The sequence below is a fragment of the Hermetia illucens genome, chromosome 3, assembly GCF_905115235.1.
Source record: "Hermetia illucens chromosome 3, iHerIll2.2.curated.20191125, whole genome shotgun sequence".
Classification (NCBI taxonomy): Eukaryota; Metazoa; Arthropoda; class Insecta; order Diptera; family Stratiomyidae; genus Hermetia; species Hermetia illucens.
The window spans coordinates 98,320,480-98,336,019 of NC_051851.1; the positions used below are offsets into that span (position 1 = coordinate 98,320,480).

The 15,540-nt window shown below is 40.1% G+C and overlaps 1 protein-coding gene across 3 annotated transcripts in view; it reads right to left on the bottom strand.

The window, feature by feature from the left end:
* The window catches only part of LOC119650772 (carotenoid isomerooxygenase), a 43,061-nt gene that overhangs the window by 20,702 nt on the left and 6,819 nt on the right, over positions 1 to 15,540 (bottom strand). The window contains exon 2 of one of the 3 annotated variants that reach the window (XM_038053876.1): positions 13,423 to 13,540. The exons of the other annotated variants lie outside the window; for them this stretch is intronic. The gene's annotated coding sequence lies outside the window, so the exon portion shown is untranslated. The remainder of the gene's footprint in view (positions 1 to 13,422; positions 13,541 to 15,540) is intronic. 3 annotated transcript variants of the gene reach the window in all.

A 15,540-nucleotide genomic window follows, 5' to 3' on the forward strand; every position in this document is an offset into this window, starting at 1 on the left:
AAACAGTCCGTATCCGCATGTTACGATGGCTAGCCATTTAATCCACAAGAAGAGGAATCTCAGCGGATGTGAAATGGTTAAGAAGTTTAATTATTTTTTTATGATAGATAACCATTTATCACTCCGCCAGTTCGATTTCGGTCTTTTTCTAAAGAATAAGTACTAATCGAACCTCGTGAACGGAACAGTGCTTTCTACTAGTATTACAATCATATAGTGAAGTGCTGTTTTATCAAACTATGAATTTAGGAAAAATTGGGAAAAAATTAAAATTTTTTGTTAAAATTATAACTGAAATTATCAGTGAATATTGTGACCAACAAATCATAGTTATGTCTTTAGTTTGTGCAACTTCATATGTAGATGAACCCAAAAAAATCATTGCAATTGTGAAAGTATATAGTGCCGATTACCAACTCCTCGAACTTTGTTAGTTTGATGCGATCAGCGAGGTCAGCTTCGATCGACAACAACCGAGCCATAAATGAAGCTTCGAATAATATAATGGCGAATCTAGAAGGCATTACGCGATTAGGACGCCTAATGCTAACAGGACATCGATAGTCTGCGGCAACAATTACAACCGCAGCAGTTGCAACAGCGAGAGATAAGGGAATTTGAGTTATCCACGGACCAAATCCTGAACAGATTTAGCCATGCTAGAGCATTTACTGGCATTGACAAGTTTATCAATGATAATCATTATCAAAGAAAAAATATAAGAAGAAGTCAAGCGGTGCATTTATCGATTAGGCGAAAATATTAAGTGGGATGCTGTTAAAACGGAGTTGCAAGCCAACTTCAGACCAAAGAAAAGTTACAAAAAACTCATGGATGAATGTCGATCTCTTAAAGTGAGACTATTTGATAACTTTAAAGAAATTTGCAATAGTTTAAATGAATTATATGATTTCCGTGACAATAAACCCACAAACTATTCCCCTGAAAATAGTCACCGTATTAACATTACCCAAAATACTGGAGTCTTTAAGAACTTTGACGATTTAGATTTGTAAGACGGGACGGAAATAATTCATTATAGTTAGAAAACAAGTCGGGAAATCGGAAGCTTGACGCTTCAGGTATAAAAGGTTTTGTGTTTCCCTATGTGAGGAGCATAACGTAGTTCTCCATTGGCTTATAGCATTGACCCGAGATATTGAAATCGTTCAGTTCTGGGCAGGTTACTGCCATTGCCAGAACTGAGCGATTTAAGTATCTCGAAGGGCAGGTTACTGCCATTGCCAGAACTCAGCGATTTAAATATCTCGAGTCAACGCTATCAGCCAATGGAGAACTGCGTAATGAAATTGTTTCACGCATTAATGCAACCTGGATGAAGTGGCATCCCCCAACTGGTGTTCTTTGTGATCGACGTATCAGCGCACGTCCCAAGTCTAAAATTTACTGCAATGTCGTCCGTCTGCCACTCTCTATAGTTCTGAGTTTTGGCCGACTATAAAGGACGATGAACGGCGTCTTGCGGTAATGGGGACGAAGATGTTGCATTGCACTGATGGCGTGACACGTTTTGATTACGTCTGAAATGAGAATATCCGCGATCGATATGGGTTTGCATCGATCGTGGAAGAACTGCAAGAGAGGCGTTTTCGATGGTGCGATCTGGTAATTCACGCTAACGAGAATTCAACAACCAGTATTGATCAGAACATCGAAAGCAATGGTAAGCAACCAAAAAGCCGGCCAAAACAATGGTGGCTTGATACACTGGATGGGGATTTAAAGGTCTCGCGATTACATCCTGATCAGGCATTTGATAAAATAAAATGACGAAACCGATCATCACGAGCCGACCCCGCTTGTGAACTGAAGGCTGAAGAAAAAGAAAAAGATGTGAGGAGCGACGAGTGCACGACAGCTCCGTGCAATATAGCTAAAAATTCCATTGCCCTCGATTTTCTAGAAAGCGATTTAAATAAATCATTTGATGGAAAGCCCTGTGTCGATAATGGTCAACCTCATACGCTTCACGCTCTCAGTTTAATATTATTAGTGAATGAAAACAATTAAACCAACATCAAATATAAAAAAGGGCTAAGGAGAATTAGATTCTTCTTGAATGGAATTTTAATATTTCACTGGAATTTCAATTATTCTCGTTAATTATGACGTCAGCATCTGATTTGCATGGCTTTGGAAGCAGAAAATTCGCGCGAAATTGCTAAGTTTGAACTGCTATAACTTTGGCGTTAATTGCCTGATTTCCATGAAATTTAGCACATATATACGAAATATTGTCCCCTATGCTAGTACCAAATTCGTAAGTCCTAGGATGAATTTAAGGGGGGTTTTTCAGTAAATTTCTAAAAAATAGTAATATACTATTAGTAAGTTTATTTGAGCAGATATCGGAGTGGGACATATTTTGAGGCCTAGATTTCATCTAGGTGCACCACCCTGATTTTTTTCGGATTTTTAGGTTGGGTAGTTGCCGAAAATGAGTCCTGTCTCACTTCAAGTGCGTACATTTTGACTCCTTATTCACGCACTTTGCAATTTATGCTAACTAATGTCAGTTTCGGAAAGTACAAATCGAGACCTTTCATTTGATACCCTACACAACTATATCCGGTGAAAAAAATTTTTGAATCCCCCATTTGCATGTATGGGGAGCCCCCCTTTAAACTCCACCTAAATTTATGCCACTCGCTGTATGCGTGGGATTTCATAGTTCCCATCTGTCCACCGAATTTCGTTCGGGTCGGTTTAGCCGTTTTGGAGAAAAATGCATGTGACAGACAGACAGACATTGAATCGATTTTAATAAGGTTTTGTTTTACACAAAACCTTAAAAATCAAAAGTGGGAGCTTTAAAAATTCAGGAAATAACAATTACCGATGCACAGTAAAAATTCATACCCAAACAGTGATAATAATAATTCTAAATCAAATCGCTACAATAACCATTTTAATCGTGATAATAATAATAACGAAATTAACTGCCAACCAAACGAATATAACCATTCCAATCGTACTATTATAAAAACTACAATTCCAAGCCAATCGGTTGGCTATAACCAACAATATTCAAATAATAATGCAGACAATTCGGGACAATTTCGGCGAAATACAAACTCAGAACAGTACAAAAAGTCCGATAAAAATAGTTCCGGATAGAGTAGACAATCTAACAAAAAAACAAAAAAACTCTAGACAGTTTAAAGCAAGACAATACAATTTTGACGACTCAGAACCTATGGAAGTTGGGAATATCCAGGGAGGTATAAATTTTCAGGAAAGGTCTCAGGGAAAACCTTGCCCTTAGTACCTTTAACTATCGATAATACTAAACTCAGTTTTCTGGTTGACATGAGAATTAAATGAGTATTGTCAAACAACATTTTAAAAAAGTACCCATTATAAAAACTTCCAAAATCGCCATTTTAACAACACTAAACGGTATCAGGGAAGTTTACAACAAAATAATAACCCCTACACCCGACGAATTCAATATTGATGGTATTATTAGAATAAGTTTTCTTATTCCTTTAAAAGCAAAAATGGATTTAGATAAGGGATACATAGAAATTAACAAGGATACACTTTATTTCGAGTATGAGGACGGCGCTTATATCAGAAACATCGATATCGATAAACTTAATCTCGATCATTTCAATTGTATCGAAAAACAAGCCATATTAAAAACTTGAAACGAATTCCCAAGCCTATTTTACAAAGAAGGTGGCAAATTAACTTGCACTTATGAAACACAACATGAAATCGTGACAAGAGTCAATAACCGTTTATATTTTTAAAAATGTATAGATATCCTCAATTTCATGAGGAAGAAATTGGTAAGCAAATTAAAGTAATGCTTGACCACGGTATAGTTACCCACAGTAATTATAACAGTCCACTATGGATCGCTTCAAACAAATTTGAGTAATTCCGGGGCACAAAAATGGAGGATCATTATAGACTATAAACGTGTAAGCGAAGTCACAATCAGCGAAGGCTTTCCTATACCAAACATTGAGGGCATCCTTAAGAAACTAGAGGGAGTACATTATTTCACTAGCCTCGACTTAGGAATTTCACCAAGTCCTCCACTCCATTTGGTCATGATTAATATATCAGAATGCCATTTGCGTTGAAGAATGCACCCTCAACCCTTCATCATTCAAAGGTTGATGGTTCTAATAGGTCTAATTAACAAAATTTGTGTGGTTAGTTCGTCGCTTGAGGAGCACATAAATAGTATAAGGAAGTATTTGATAGGTAGGTCGAAAAAGAAACTCAATATCTTGGTCATATTTCTCAAAATCAACAAGAAGGGCATCATCATGAGAAGAATTAGTCAACGATTAAGAACTTGCCATCGTCAGGGGAACACGATATTTTCGACTCTATTTGTTCGGTAAGGAATTCGACTCCCAAACAGATCATCCGCTAATCAAGTGGCTTAAAAAAAGTACACTGGCAAGGATATTAACCCATGTTTACAGAAGTGGTTAATTTCACTAAGAGAGTATAATATGAAAATACATACATACATAAAAGGGAAAGACAGCCGCATAGCGGACTTTCCAAGCCGAATCAACAGTATCATACAAGAAATCTATTTATTGCATGAACTAGTTCTCGAAATAAGCGACATATTCGGAGATAAATGGAATAACCCATCCGAAGATGAGGTGAATGCCATCGACGAATCAATAGAAGTGCAAAATATTCACTCACAAGAGAAAGAGTAGTAAACCGCTTCAGAACCCAAATCATACTAAAAGAAAACAAGTCGGGAAACCCGAAGCTAGACGCTTCAGGTATGAAAGGTTTTGTGTATTTCTTTTATAAAGAGATTTGAGTGTGTATTTGTCGCATTAGTAAGTAGCACGTAATATATGCACATATTATGTGAGAATGTCCATTTTCAAGTGATATTGACATTCAAAGTGTTGAATTTGCACAGAAGCGACAGCTTTGATCTATTATAACTTTGTTAGTAATATTACCAAAGTTGGTAGGATTATGATCTGTGCTGTACCCTACATTGCTGCGAAATTTCGTGATTCTAGGAGGAACTTAACGGGAGTTTTCCTGCCAATTACTAAAAATTATAGTAATGTACTATTATTAACTTTATTTGGGCAGGTGTCGGTATGAAGGGTATTTCGAAGCCTAGGCACCATACAGTGGCAACCTCTTGACTTTTTCAGATTTTTCGGTTAAGTTGTTTCTGAGAATGGGTCCGTTAGAGAAATGATCACTTTCAACCCCCCGCACTTCGCACCTTTCCAATAAATGTCAAAACTAAGACCGGCTTCGAAAAGTACTAAACGAGACCTTTAATTTGATACCTCACATGATCATATTTACACCCTCCTTTTGCATATATGGGGACCCCCCCTAAATTCGACGTAAAATGTAACTCACTGTATGCGTGATCGTTCATAGTTCCCAGCTTTCTATCAAATTCGGTGTCAATTTTGTCTACCAAATTCGTCTCCGAGAAAAATGTGTGTGGCGACAGATAGACAGACAAACAGACAGTAAACCGATTTTAATAAGGTTAACCTTAAAAAGGACCATGAATTTGAGTATCCTTTCAAAAATAGGAGAATCTTCGTGGATACACAGGATTTCGAAAACGGAAATCTTAGTAGTATTCTACGCAGATATATTACCAAACCTTAACGATCACGAACATAATAAACATCATCAATTTATACGCAACCAAATTCGTGAAATGTAGCTTCCTTGCCACTGACATTGAAAAAGAGGAAGAACTGCATAAATTTCTATCTCTATACCACAAAAACGAGACAAGACACTTTGATTGAATACCAACATACGAGGCAATCAAAACCAAAATTTACAACCCAAAATTGCAAGTTTTAGTCCACCAAATAATCAACAACTGCGATATTTGCAGTGGAGCAAAATACGGTACAAAACCGATTAAAAACTAACTGAGACCCCGTCAACAATAAACGAAATCATTCATGTTGATATTTATTCCATCTGCAAACACCCCCCACTCTTCTCGAAAAAATAATACAATTCTTATCAATCAGAGGAAAGGTAGACAAATTTGTACTTCACAATGGGTTCAATACAATTAATATAGAAAATATTTATATCATATCACAAAGCCCAACAGCCATCCTGGCAACGCTGATATCGAAAGATTCCACAACACAACCACTGAAAGGGTTCGAGCGCTAAATTTGGGGGAAAAACACCTTCCTGATTTTTTTCAGATTTTTCGGTTTGGTAGTTTCTGAGAATGGCCCCCTTAAAGAAGTGATCACTTTCAACCCTCCGCGCTCCCCACCCTCCCAATGAATGTCAAAACTAAGATCGGCTTTGAAAAGTACTAATCGAGACCTTTAATTTGACACCCCACATGACTATATTTGATGAAAAAAAATTTTACACCCCCTTTTGCATGTATGGGGACCCCCCTTAAATTCGACGTAAAAGGATGTAATTCACTGTATGCGTGAGCGTTCACAGTTCCCACCTTTCTACCAAATTTGATGTCAATCACTATAACCGTCTCCGAGAAAAATGCGTGTGACGGACAGACAGACAGACAGACGGACAGACAGACATGCATCGCCAAAGCATGTGACGCGTCTATGCCTAGGAGGTGCTCATTCCCCAGTAGAAGACCAAACTACTGGTGGAATGATGAACTGACCGGTCTTAGATCAGCCTGCCACCGAGCCAGAAGAGCGGCTCAGAGGGCGGTAGGTAGAGTCGATCAGGGGCAGAAAGAGTGCGCCTATAACGCAGCCCGCAAAACCCTCAAGCTCGCCATCCAGCGAAGCAAGACAAAATGCTTTAAGGAGCTCTGCTCAGAAGCGGACATCAACCCGTGGGGGAGTGCTTATAGAATAGTGATGGGACGATTCAGAGGCCACTCCTCTCCGCAGATCACGTGTCCCACCCTCTTGCTGAAAATCATCCAGGGGTTATTCCCCCAGCAAGAGGAGAGCACCGACATATTCCGACCACCTCTGAATGTGACGGCAATTCCTCCAGTCACCAGAGACGAGCTGCTGGAGATCTGCAGCAGAATAGGAGACAATAAAGCACCGGGCCTGGACGGAGTGCCGAATAAGGCCCTTAAGCTTACCGTGAAATCCAGGCCGGACATGTTCGCTGAGCTGTTTGAAGCGTGCATGTCCGAAGGAATATTTCCGGCGGCTTGGAAGCGACAGAAGTTGGTACTTCTGCCTAAGCCTGGTAAACCTCCAGGTGAATCATCGTCATACCGACCCATATTCTTTTGGACACGGTGGGGAAAATGTTAGAACGGGTAATCTATAATAGATTACTCCCGGTTGTTGAGGGCCAAGGCGGCCTTTCAGATCGGCAGTATGGGTTCCGAAAAGCCAGATCAACCATTGATGCCATCAAATTGGTTACTGGCTTGGCCGAAGATGCAATTCACGGAAAGGGTAGTACCAGCAAATATTGCGTGGTGGTAACCCTGGACGTGAAAAATGCATTCAATTCGGCCAATTGGAATCTAATACGCAAATCCCTAGCGAAGATTGGTATTCCCGCCTATCTCGCTGCTATCGTCGATAGTTACTTAACTGAAAGGAGGCTATGGTATGACACTGATGACGGACCGCAGGAGTACGTTGTTTCCGCCGGTGTCCCACAGGGCTCCGTATTGGGCCCACTATTGTGGAACATCATGTACAACGATGTACTTAATCTTCCCCTTCCGGAGGAAGCCACAGTGGTGGGTTACGCTGACGACATAGCGCTGGTTGTTGTCGCAAAGCATCTTGAAGATGCTGAGTTATACTCAAGCGAGGCAATCAGTGCTGTCAAATGCTGGTTGGAGAGCTCTGGTTTGACGCTTGCGGAGGAAAAAACAGAAGCGGTCCTCATCACGAAGCGCCGGAAGAGAAATTACGCCTGTGTTGGAATCGGGAATCATATCATCACTTCCAAGCCGACCATTAAATACTTGGGGGTGGTGATAGACAGGAAGCTCAGCTATAAGCAACACTTACAGTATGTTTGTGATAAATCATCCACTGCTAGTATGGCCCTGGCGAGGATGATGCCGAACGTGGGAGGGCCACGGCATACCTCTAGGTTGCTTATAGCCAGGGTGATGACCTTGATCATGCTCTATGCGACCCCAGTTTGGAGGGAGGCGTTGTGGATATCAGGGAATGCTACCAAACTGAGTTCAGTCTACAGGAGGACAGCCCTGAGGGTACGCTCTGCCTTCAGGACTGTCTCAGATGATGCAGCATTCGTCATCTCTGGAATGATGCCGATTGACATCTTGGCAGATGAGATGGCGAATATATACAATGCAAAGCCAACCTCTTCCTCATCGCGGACGAAGAACGCTGAGAGGGAGAGATCCATAAATAGATGGCAAGAGCGGTGGGAACGCTCGGGAAAGGGCCGGTGGACGCACAGGCTCATTCCTGCCATCAAGGAGTGGTTGGAGAGACGACACGGTGAGATTAATTATAATCTCACCCAGTTTCTCACGGGACACGGAGGATATCCCCAATACCTTCACAGGTTTAAATTGGAGATTTCACAATGGAGTCCCAGAGGACCCAGAGCATGTATTCTTCCACTGTCCGAGATTTATGGAAGAAAGGAGGAATCTACAGGAGACCCTAGGAGAGGTGCTGGTACCAGAAAATCTGGTACCGAAAATGCTAGCACATCAAGAGAATTGGGATGTGGTCAACTCCATGATCGCATCTATTCAAGATAGATTCACGTGCGCCGCGTATAGAAGAAAGGTGACAAAGCTAGAGTGAGCTGACTCCGCCCCGTGATGTAATACCTTATGGTGGTTCCGCGGGGCAGGGAGGGAGTCGGGGGTGGTTTTAGTGGGTAAAAATCCCACACGCTGGTGTGTCCAGACCAGTGTCTTTTTGAAGATTTCCACCTCCTCAACAAAAAAAAAAAAAGACAGACAGACAGACAGTAAACCGATTTTAATAAAACGATAGAGAAAACAAAACCGAAAATTATAGAAACAAGAAATGAAAACCGACAGAAGTACAATGAAATAAGAAAAGAAGAATTTATTAAAAATTATAAATTCATTAGGCATAAAGAGCAGTCTAAATTTATCATCAACGGTACAACAACCAGTATTCGGTCTAGGCCTGCTTTAATAAGGAACTTCAGATATCCCGGTTTTGCGCCGAGGTCCACCAATTCGATGTCCCTAAAAGCTGTCTGGCGTCCTAGCCCACGCTATCGCTCCATCACAGGCAGAGTCTGCCTGGTCTCCTTTTTCTACCATAGATATAACCTTTATATACTTCTCGGACTGGATACTACTGATACCACGACTGGTTAGATACGCCGAATTCAATATTACTCGATACTTTCGAAAATTATTTACAGACAGATCCGATTTTGTAAAGGAAAACTTCCAAGAAACCCAGCAGTAGGAAAATGGAGATGACTGCGGCGTATTTAGCTGCATCGTCGGCGAATATATTTCACGTAATAGCAAAATGACGTTTTCACAACCACATATCCCATACCTTCGAAAAAAGATAATCCTAGAGATAATACAGGGAATACTATAATACTTCTTTAACAAAGATAATCATACTTCTGTAACCCAACCAGAAAAATTTCAAAATTTTTCAGTTATTGTTCATAATTGGAATCCTAGTCATGACTCCGTTATGTTAACAAACGTTAGTTATAGAAACAAGTCAGGAAACCGGAAGCTAGACGCTTCAGGTATGAAAGGTTTTGTGTATTTCTTTTATAAAGAGATTTGAGTGTGCATTTGTCCCATTAGTATGTAGCACGTAATATATGCATATATTATGTGAAAATATCCACTTCAAGTGATATTGGCATTCAAAATCCTCAATTTGCACAGAAGCGACAGCTTTGACCTATTATAACTTTGTTAGTAATATTGCGATTTTCACCAAATTTGGTACGATCATGCTCCATGCTGTACATTACTGCATTTCGTGATTCTAGGAGGAACTTAACGGGGGTTTTCCTGTCAATTACTAATATATTTTACTATTATTAAATTTATTTGAACAGGTATCAGTATGGAGGGTGTTTTGGGGCTAGGCACTCGTCTCAATCGTCTTCGAGAAAAATACGTGTGACGGACAAACAGACAGACAGTAAACAGATTTTAATAAACACAAAACCTTAAAAATCAACTGCGAAGTGGGATACACCGTCCATCCCAAGGATACATTAAATTTAGTCAATAAAATCGAATTAACCATGAATTCAATTAAGCCAAACATAAATAAGAATCTAGTAATTTACCAAACAGAAAGTATCAAATCTTGTACCAGAACAATAATTCCACATAACTCCAAACGAGGTTAATAACCTGGGTGGTACAGCAATAAACTGGATATTCGGGACGATGGACAACGATGTCCGACAAAACATGGAAAAACACTTGACAATCATTGACCAGAATACTCACAACTTGATACAAAATCACAACCCGCAAATAAAAATAAATGAAAATTTTAATGAAACCCTAAATCTCATTCGAAACGCTGTCGGATTAGAATGACAATTTCAAATAAAATTAACAGCATTACTGCAGCAAAAGGTCGAAATTTTGTTCAAAACCTACTCCTAGAACAAATTATTAAATTAGATTTGATTAAAAGACAAGTTGAAACCATACAGGAAACCATATCTTCAGCCAGAGCCGGTATTTTATTTTTCAACATACCATTGAATTAGAATTATAACATTGAATTCAACATAAAACTAGGAGTAGCCAAATATATCAATGATTCAATCATACCCGCGATCAAAACTCCAACCAAAACTATAAAACTTGACAAAAAACTTTTGATACCTACTGAAACACCTGATTGTAAACAAATTGATCAGGAACCGAAAGTTACGTCATCCGAAATCCAGCATTCCACACAAAATATAAACGAGGTCCGTTCCAGCAACGAGACTAGGGCGTCGAGCTTCACTAGAGCAGACTGATTTTTGTTTAACTCGCAAATTTAGATGATGGGGATAAATTATGAATCCTTAATTCTGGAATCTAAAGAACAATTTATGTAACCTTGCATTTTCGCATTATTATTAAACTTGCACGGAGACTTATCACGAACTTCATAGAGCGGAGAAACGACTTCACAGACGGAGAAAGAAAGCTTGGCCGAACCAACAGATCTATGAACTCGAAAAGTACAGGGTGTGATCGCGCCAAGCGCAGAAGTTCTACCAACAAGTCAGCAGGATGATACCATATACACCTCCATGCTCATCCTGTCGAGACAAAGAGGGAAATCTGATTTCCGACAGAATGGACACATCGAAGCGATGGGTTGACAATTTTGATGAACGGCTTTACAAGCAAAATATCGGTGAGTTGGAGGTCCCGACAACTGAAGACGACGGACAAATGCTGCGACCATTAAACGTAGAACAAACAAACTGGGCAATTCATCGGCTTAAAAACTATGAGTCGCCAGGAGCCGATGGATTTACAGCCGAAATGGTTAAATATAGAGGCGACCAATTACACCAAGCGGTTCATAAACTTATGCTCAAGGGGTTTGACAGCGAATTAATGCCTAATGACTGATAAAGAGACCTATGCCCCACACTGTCCTATACATAAGAAAGGAGATACCACGTAGTACAGCACTTATAGGGGTATCACGCTGCTGAGTAAGATATTCTTCGCTATCTTTAGGCCGGATAGCCCCATACGCCCAGAACATCATTGGCCCATACCACAGAGGCTTCAAAGAGACAAAGACACAGAGGCAAATCAGCAACAGATCAGATTTTGTCTGTTCGGAAAGCGATGAAAAACTGTTGGAATATGGCCACCAGTTGCACTATTTTTTCATCATCGTCAATGCCGTATATGATAGCATAGCCAGGGTAAAACTGTACACGCATATGGGATAATTCGGTCAAGGCTCACTAGGCCCTGACCAATGTGCGTGGCCAGATAAAGTAGCAGGATCACTTTCGTGATTATTCATTCGAACGGTCTAAGGCAAGGATGGTGAACCGTTTGTAACCTGTCCCTGGAAAAAGTAATCCGTGATGCTGAGATAAATGCGAGAGGCACCATCCCCTTTAAGTCCATCCAACTATTGGCCTATGCTGACGATATCGACATCATGGGAAGAAATACTCGAGATGTACAATCCACCTTCATTTAGATCGAGTAGGCAGCGCGAGATCTCGGACTGCACATGAATGAAATCAAGACGAAATATATGGTGGCAACGTCAGCGCCAAAAACCAAAGAGGCAAAAACATCAAATGGCACGAGTCAAATGAGAACATTAAAAATAGGTAGATAGATAGATTTTATTTAGGGTCGAAAATCACAACCGATTACAACTGCGACCATGGAATCCGGGCATGGTTGTAGGCCGTTCGAAACGTCTCACCGTAGGGTCAAAGCACTTACTGTGTAAGTCAATGATTTTGCCAATTCTCATGTATTCCTCGGAGACTTGGATTCTCAGCAAGAAAAATTTCGTACTCTTGGCCGCGTTCGAAAGAAGAAGCCTCCGAAGAATTTTGGCTCCCTACAAGAGGATGGACGATTCCGTAGCCCATATAACGATGAAATCTATGAGCGATACCATGACCATCTGGTTGCGGAAAAAATCCAGCTCAATAAGTTGCGGTGGGCGTTTCACTTAATCTGTATAGAGCAATATTTATGGTAGAAAATGAAAACCAGGTAGATCCTGCCTCAGATGGAACGATGGCGTAGGCCAGGACGCCACACAGCTTTTAAAGATATCGAATTGGTGGACCTCGGCACGGGATGTTCGGATTTCCTTATTAAGGTAAGCCTAGACGGAATACCGGTTGTTTCGCCGTTGGTGATGATGAAAAAAATACCCTTTTTCATGCTGTTGTACATATCTTTAAAAATAAAATTTTTCAATATAATAATGTTATTAACGTAAATAAAAAATCACTTTAGGGCTTCACCAACACGGAATTTTAACGAATATTAACACCTCAGTGATGATAATCTTGTGGTGTTTCTAGCGATTAAATTATTTAAAATTTATTTTATCCGTGCATAACCCGATATTTCGGGAACCACTTGTACTCTTCATCGGTGCTACACGAGACGTGGTCGCCTAAAAATATTTTCAAAAAAGATGATGATCGATGGAACTTGAACGTGTTTGATTTAAACGATCATGTTTACTCCCCCATTGTCAATGTTCAGGCTTTGTTGGTAGAGTTCATAGGTTGATATCCATTTTGAGGATTGAAGGTTTTATCAATGTCCAACAAAATGTATATGTATGTTCATCAGATGCATACTAACGTAACACTTTGAAGACAATTCGTATGATAAACAGGGTGATATCAATTACTTCTCTTCACCAAATAGTAATATAGGTTAGCTAGGTACCCTTACTATCATCACTTTATACCTACCACTTCTGTTATTGTTGGTGCTTCCTCCCACACTGTATTATGCACAAACGAATATCTGGAGGTTGTGGACTTCGCAGTAGTTAATTAGGTTCTCTGTCTCCGTTCTGGGTGTTGCGGCCTATTGAGGATAAAAGGCAAGTAGGTGAATGCTGCGAATCAATTCCTCGCATTTCTTGTCGTTTTGAAGGTTTTATGTTAAATGAAACCTAATTAAAATCGGCTTTAGTGTCAGGTGTACTTTTCGGGAAAGCCGCTGCATCGATTTAGATGAAATTCGGTGGTGATATGGAAACTGTGAAATCCCACACATTCAGTGAATGGCATGCACTTGCTTGAAGTTATATGAGAAACGGGGGTGTACACTATTCTTCATCAGAAAGTATTCTTGTTGGGTATCATATGAAAGGACTCAATTAGTACTTTAGAGGACGGGACCCAAAATGTGGATATCATAAAGTGTAATAGGTCTCGTTCTCAGAACTTATCCAACCGAAAACAAGTCGGGAAACCAAAAGCTGGTCGCTTCAAATATTCATGGTTTTGTGTTTTCTTATGTGGGAAATTTTGCTTACACTGCTTACACTCGCGGTACGTACTGCTGTAAGTTTGTTACCAATGGCAGGATTTCAATCAAACTGGACGGTATTTTGAAGCCTTATTTTTTATATACTTGCGGCATTATGATTTTTCCAGATTTAGCGGTTGGATAGATTTTGAGCACCAGACCTACGCCACTTTATGGTGGGTACATTTTGATTTCTAACTTCTCTATTTTTCAACCTATGTTAAAAGTTGGAAGAATACTAATCGAATCCTATCATTTGATACCTCGCAAGACCTTATTCTCAAAATAAAAATTATCTACCCCCCTATTGCTTGAGGGCGATCCCACCTTAAACTAAATATCAAGTCGGATTTCGTAGACTACATGCTGAACGCTGAAACTGCGAATCGATGAGCGTAAAAAAATGAAGGCTCTTATTGCCGTTGAACGTGATATGCTTGAGCTCCGGTACCACGAATCTTAAGAAGTACATCAAGACAATCAACTCGTCTTTATGATGATGAGCAACTACAAAGTGGAATCGTAGAATACATACTGAATTTTCCAGGAGGGGCATTCTGAAGGAACTAATAGCTATTATCAGAGCGACATATGGTGGCGCACAATATCACGTGCTGCAATAAGGTAAAGTTTTTGATGAATTTGAATTCCAAAGCAGGACTGCATCGTGTCACCGATATTATTTCTTCCCGTTATCGGTGACATATTTCATGTTGCTTTGGCTAAAGAACGTAAAGGTAATATAGTCAGCAATGCGGTTACTCAATGCTTTACCGACGGAGCACATGGAAAATCAGTCCCACTGTTACTTCAAGACACCAAAAATTCGTTAACAACTGCCTTCGCCGTGTTATCGATGAACTCTAGACAGGCGTCTGGAACGAAGAACTACGTCTATATATAAATCTCGATAGACCTATTGATTAGGAGGCAGTGTGTAGGTTGCACTTTAAGAAAGGGTGATAACACCAACGTGGGTTCGCCACCCCTCAGCCTTGATGAATATCGGCACCTATAGGGGGCCAATATAGACTCGGATCACAATCTCGTTGCCATGAGCTCGAATGACAATATCGTCTGGAATTCACTCTGGAAATTAGGTGAGACTGAAGCCATCTACAGTGCATACACTTATCACGAACTTTGTCGAGCGGAAAAGCTCGATGCTCATCCTGTCGAGACAAAGAGGATGGACGATTCCGCAGCCCATATCACGACGAAATTTATGAGCGATACTATGACCGTCTAGTTTTGGATAAAATCCGGTTCAATAGGTTGCGGTGGGTGGGTCACTTAACCCGTATGGATAAAGATGGTTCCGCCAGGAAAGTCTATAAGCCCCATTTAGGGGATAGTCGAAACCATATATATAATTCTAAAAACGATATGAGGTGTATATTATTTGAGTTTGACGTAGGAATCGTGGAAAGATTTTTTTCAAGCTTTGACATATTCAAACTTAACATTCTACGATTATTTCTAGGAAAAAAGTTTTTAAAGGCGGATGGTGATCTTGGGATCAGGCAAATTACAGAACAAAATGGTGCAACCGA